Source organism: Oenanthe melanoleuca, chromosome 20, assembly GCF_029582105.1.
Source record: "Oenanthe melanoleuca isolate GR-GAL-2019-014 chromosome 20, OMel1.0, whole genome shotgun sequence".
Classification (NCBI taxonomy): Eukaryota; Metazoa; Chordata; class Aves; order Passeriformes; family Muscicapidae; genus Oenanthe; species Oenanthe melanoleuca.
Window position 1 is genome coordinate 3220387 of NC_079353.1, and position 5929 is coordinate 3226315.

General features: G+C 48.5%; 1 long non-coding RNA gene across 2 annotated transcripts; it reads left to right on the forward strand.

Moving 5' to 3' along the window:
• Window positions 1-423: 423 nt before the first annotated feature.
• LOC130261281 (uncharacterized) lies at window positions 424-4324 on the forward strand. 2 transcript variants are annotated; one of them, XR_008841963.1, is made up of 4 exons: window positions 424-502; window positions 597-668; window positions 1478-1572; window positions 4010-4324. It is a non-coding gene; the product is annotated as an uncharacterized LOC130261281 (long non-coding RNA). The 2 variants fall into 2 exon arrangements; XR_008841964.1 differs by having other exon boundaries at window positions 1487-1572.
• Window positions 4325-5929: the final 1605 nt, after the last annotated feature.

Genomic DNA, 5929 nt, shown 5'->3' on the forward strand with positions numbered 1-5929 from the left:
GTCACACAGTCAGAAATCGGCCAATTGAATACTCACCAGAGAACCTCTGCATAAGCCTGATGTGATTTCACAGGACAGAGAAGTACCTGCAGCATCAGGTCGAATATTAGAGCATCTCTCATTTCTCATACACAGCAAGGTGGTCTCACTGCTGAACATTGTTATTATTACATGCAGCAAATGCTGCTGCATCTGTTTGACTTTCCTGCAGCCTCCCATGGGGCTCACAGCAAAGGCAAATGAAGAGAGCAGAGAGGGATGGTGGGTCCAGACTGCCTCAGGCACGGGAAGGGCTGAAGGTGAGTGACTGCCTTGTGCAATACATGACTGCAAATCCTGCTCTGGTCGTTTGCCACTTTCCTACCAAGATAAACAAAACATGTCCCTACTCAGTCCGTGCAATTTTCCACAATGCCCTGAACTCTGCAGGTGACAGCCTGGGCGAGGGAACAGAGACAGCTCTGCACACACGCTGATGGGATTGCAATACACGATGTGACAGGTGGGGATATTTTTCAAAACTATCTCTGTACCAGAGGATTTGAAATGTTTCTTACCTGAGGCTACCTGCCAATAACTACTGCTATTCTTTGCAGCTGCAAACACCTTCAAAATAAAGGCAAAGTTCCAGCTCAGTGTGATGTTCAGACTCCAGCTCCAGCATTAAGGTATGTGAAGAATTCATTCAACCTACTCCTGCAACTTGTTGAACAAAGATGAGTTGTTTTCATGCCCATAGTTTCTGGACAGTTGTGTCAAATCTTTGGCTATACCTAACCAAAGACCCGCCTAAACCCAGATGCATCACTGGTGGGTAAGTTTAAGTCGTGCCAGTGTCTCCACAGTGACATTAAAGAAGGCAACACTCTGCTTCACAAGCAGCCAGCTTCGTGACTTGAGACAGAAGGATCAGCTGGGAATACCTGGGCAAGGATGACCAGAACGGCTTCTGCATGGAAGAAGCTGAAGGAAGGCACTCTAACAGTGAATTTAGCCATCACTAACACTTACCGAGTGCATCATTAGGAAAAAACCCAAAGGTGGCTGTAATGGCAGTCTCTGCACTCCCGGTCTTCAAAGCACTTCCCAAGGCAGTTTGAATTCCCACCCGGCGCTGGCACGTCGCAGTGACACTGGCAGCCACCGCGGGCAGGCGCTGTCAGCGCAGCCCCGCTCCCCACCCGGCAGCAGCAACGCGGCTGTAACTGGATCTGCCCCGCTCCCAGCTCCACTGCACAGCGGATATCTGCCCTGCACACAGCTACAGACCTGCTGAAACATTATCATACATGAAGGACTAATTAGGTGTGCTGGGCCATTAGCCATCTCTGAACATTGACTTATGAAAAACGTAATTAATGGCAGCTTTCATAAACAGACTGCAGAATGGAGAATTGAATTAAAAGGAAAACAGCTGTTGCTAATGGAAATGAGGGCCATTTCTTGATTAAAATATCTGCCTGTCTTTCCGTGGGAGTTTTTCCAGAGTGGTGGGATGGAAGAGTGTAACGAGATCTGGGAGCAGAGAATCTGCAAAGCTTCCTGCTGAAGAAAGTACAAGTTCTCTGGCTGGTGAGTCACAATGTTTTCCTTTTGCAGATTGGAGCAGGGAAAGAACTATACAATTGCCTTGTTCATCTTGCTGCCAGTCTGAACAGCTTTATAAACCTTGAGGATCAACCCTGACATGTAGGAATCCAGCTCAGCTTTAACATAATGAGATATTTCATTTTACATGAACCCATATATATAGGAGGGTCTAGAATTCAAAAGCTACTTGCTAAGGCCCTACATATAGTAGCAATGAGCACTGAATCCAGGAGGCATCTCCACAAATCCCACTTAAGCATATCTATTGATTCTGACACCAAACTGCAACAGGAATAGACAGCTGAGAACATCCATCAAAGAGAGACTTCCACCCAGAGACAGCCACTAGGGACTCAGTAAAAGTTAGGTGACATGAGTGAAAGAGTCTGAATGATGGAAAATGTCAGAATCAAGATTTTTTTTCAGGTCATGAGGCCTTTCCTTCATGCTGTGATAACTCTGATTCCCTCCGACAAGAAACACTGCAGGATAAACCCACAGAATGGAAGAGTTAGCATCCAGATTTTCATAGAGACTGAGCAACACAGCTTCATCTGCCTCCTGTGACAGAAATCACACAGCATTGGGCTGAAAGGCTCCTTTCTGAGTTTCTGAAGCCATTTACTTCCACATTCACTTCATTTAGCATAAAAGTTTTCATGGTGCTCCCAAGTGCCACTGGGACCTGCGTGCCAGTGGATGCAACCTTCTCAGTTTTACCTTGTGTGTTTGAGTGTGTCCTCTCCAAGGCTCAAGGATGCTTCAGTGTCTCTTCATATAAAGTCTTGAATGATGGGGTTGATTCCCAGGGAGGCCACGTGCTGCAGATGAATTTTGGTGCTTCACTGTTGAGGTGTCTCTGTAGATCCACACCCCACTGCACCTGGGGCAGGAGAGCTCTGCTCCGCTGCTCCAACTCCATCAGTCTTGCTCTGCCTTGCTCAAAATGATAGATCTTTTCCATCAGTGATGCCTGAGAGCTAAGCCCTGGAAATCCCAAGCCCCACAGAGCCTGCTGACAAGGAAATCCACGCTCCATCCCACCTGTGCCCTGAGGAATGGAGGCACATGAAAGGCTGCGTTCAGGCAGCATTATCAGATTCAAAGTGGAAACTAAAGAGAGAGAAAGGCCTGAAAGATGAGCCAGAAGGGAATGCCTGTTGCTTTCACCTTTGATCCACGTGGTGCTTTGATGTGGTATTTCAGCCCTTCAGACGAGGTAACTTATCCCAGTCTGCAGCTCATGGCACCTCTGATGGATATAAATGAGGCAGCAAGCCGAGCTCCTGGGCTCTGCTCAGGCACTGCCAGTCACAGGCATAATTCAGTCCCAGCTCCCTTCCCATGTCCATTTTTTCTCTGCCTGCAGAGTCTAAAAGGAAATTCCCTCAAATAAATACAAAAGCGCTTGATGTTCATCTAATGGCATTTCAGGGAAAGGAAGCATGAAACCACACAAGTTATTCATCTCCATAAAATGGTTTTATCAGGACCCAGAACACAATTCCTTAGCCTGAGGAGGTCTGATCTTCTTTGTGAGATGTAAATGCATGACATTATGTGCAGAATGGGTGCTGCTTAAGAACCCAGATAGATACAGAGCAGGCATGTGGGAATGATCAGCATAAAATATTTCCTTTTAATGATGTGCACACTTCTGTTCCTCTGAGGGAGAACAGTATGTGCAGTGAATACTTCAGCACATTTTTCTAGTGATATGGAGGTCTTGATCTGCTGGTGAGGGCTCAGACTCAAGTATTATTTGTGTCACTCTCAGCCAAGGCTTACCTCCTCAAACCCTGTGCCCAGATTTTCCCAACAGCAAAATAGAGTTCACATCCATGTGCTCACCATTTGAACAATAACCTGACCTGGAAAAACAGGCTCCAAACTTCCTGGGGTTTGCTCCTCTCTGCAGTCAACACCAGAAATCTGTCCCAAAGAACAGAAAGAGAGGTATTAGTTTAAACAAGCACTCCTCAATGTGCACATGAAACAAATCCTGGGAAGGGAGCAAAGCTGGAGCTGTTCTTACTTGCTACCTTCTGTACAGGCTTTAATTGCACATTATTCATTAATCCTTTGCTCTTCTGAGCAAACAGATCTGTTTCAAGACACTTGTATTACATAAAAATCCAGAAACACTTCAGGATGAGTGTGTATGTGCACATTCACCCAAGGGAGCACTGCTGGTCCTCATTTCCCTGTGCCAGCGCTGTGCTAGAACTGACAGAAATTAGGACTCATTGTGTGGCTTTGTTGGGCTGGTTTTGACATCAGTTTTACAAAATCCACATGGGAACCCCAAGGTAATTGCCTGGAACACTCTCAGGAGTGGCACTTGGAGGGAGATGGGTGGGTATCTGCAGGACTGCTTGGAGTACATTTCACTGAGGAGATTCCTCCTCTCACCCCCCAGCATTTCGTGCCTGCTGTCAACCCCCTGTGTTTGCTCTGCTGTCAGACCACATGAAGATTAAATATGGAGTTCTGGCTCTACAACTGCACTGACCACTGTGAATGGTTTCATGATCATTAATGGACAGCATCATTCTCTCCCTGGGCCATGAAAACAGGAAAAGACTAACAACTGTGCTGCAGGACAGGGCAAATTCTCCTTGTGCAGTGGTTTGATCTCTGTAACACAGCTGCCATCATGCTTAAAATGGGAGAAAAGTTAACCAGAAACAGAAATCAGGGAGAGAAAGGTGAAGAAGAAAATGTAGGGAGCACAGAAATGTGTTCATGGGTCCCTGTCACTCAGACTGCACGTTCAGGAGAATCAAACACAACTCAACAGTTGTGCCTGACAATAAAACTCTGTTGTCTTCAGCAGCTCTGTTGATTTCAATTCCATAGGAGTGAATCCTGGTCCCACAGGGAGGAGAATGGGGTAACTGGTGCAGCAGGGAGACCTTTTGAGCTGGATCTGGAGCCAGACTAACAACTGGCCAAAGCCATTTCTGATAGAACAGTGCCAAAACCAGCTCAGCATTCTTCACCTCCCCTGAGCTCCGGCAGGGACAGACCTGGCTGGGCTGTCTCAGCCTGGATAACCCAGCTGTGGCAGGGCCAAGCCCAGAAAACCCTTCAGCCTGGTGGGCACTTGCCAACCTGACACGTCTGAGTTCGTGACCTGCAGCTGGTGCTGGCCCCGGGTCCCATTTTCCCTCCACATCCCAAGAAAAGCGGATCAGGCCTCACCACAGCGCCTGGGAGACCGCGGGCAGGAAGGGATCAAATTTTCCAGTTTTGCCTCAAGTGTGTCACCACATCAGCACACAACTGCTTTGCCTCATGCCAGTGTGTTGTGTCACACCTCATATTTCACACGACAGATCACAGCCCAAGGATGGGAGTCCCTTCCCTTGCCCGCAGGCTGGTATTTATGGAGATAGCAATTACCAGGAAGCTGGGATTTAGGGCACGCAAGGGCTGGTGGTGGCACAGAGCCCTTGCTACTGGTGGGTGGGATTGCTTTACCTCTCCCTGAACTCCAGCCAGGCCACTCAGCACATCTCCAGCCACAAGAAGTTTCCAGCTGTTTTGGTTTGAAGCACCAGAGGAGGGGGAGAAGCGGGGGAGGCTCTATCAGCTCTTCCCAGGGAATGTGGTTCAGCTCCTCGCACCTCATCTTTGGTCAGGAAACTGAGATGGGGATAGGCAAAGCTGCTGAGCCTACTTAGACAGAATACCTCAAGAAAACATGCAGAGCCAAATTATGTCTCTCTGACTTCTCCCAGCCCAACACCTTCCACATTGCTGCAGGGAAGGCAGGGCAGCACTGGGACCTTTTCCTTGGCCCCTGCTCTGGAACAGCTCCTGGGCTCTCACACATTCTCCTTCTCAATGGTGGGGAAAGCCACTGCTGTGAGCTGGGACACTGAAGCACCAAGAATAGCAAATCAGGCAGATCCCAGATTCCACAATCCTTGTGCCCAGTGCTTCCTGTGCTGAGTGATTCTGACAGCCTCTTCTATGGATTTTAAGAGGGACACAGTGGAGAGAAGCCAGGGTGAAAATTGCCATGCAAGGAAAATGAGGTGGCTGTGTCAGAGTAACTGGCACAGACTGGATCCAGCCCTCCCTTGGGTGCAACAATTCAGCCACGGGTCTCTGGTTTTTCCCTGCAACTCAGCTCAGGGTTTCAAGAACCCTGAGCCCTCTGTGGTCAATGGTGGATGTGCTCCAAGCACGGGAAGATGTGGCCGCCCCCAAAAAGCTCAGCCAACAGGCCCTGGACTACCTTTCCCAACAGAGATACAACAAGGGCAGCACAGCACAGAGATGGGGCTACACACCCCAGAGAGCACAGAGCCTCCCAGAGCAGCCTACACAC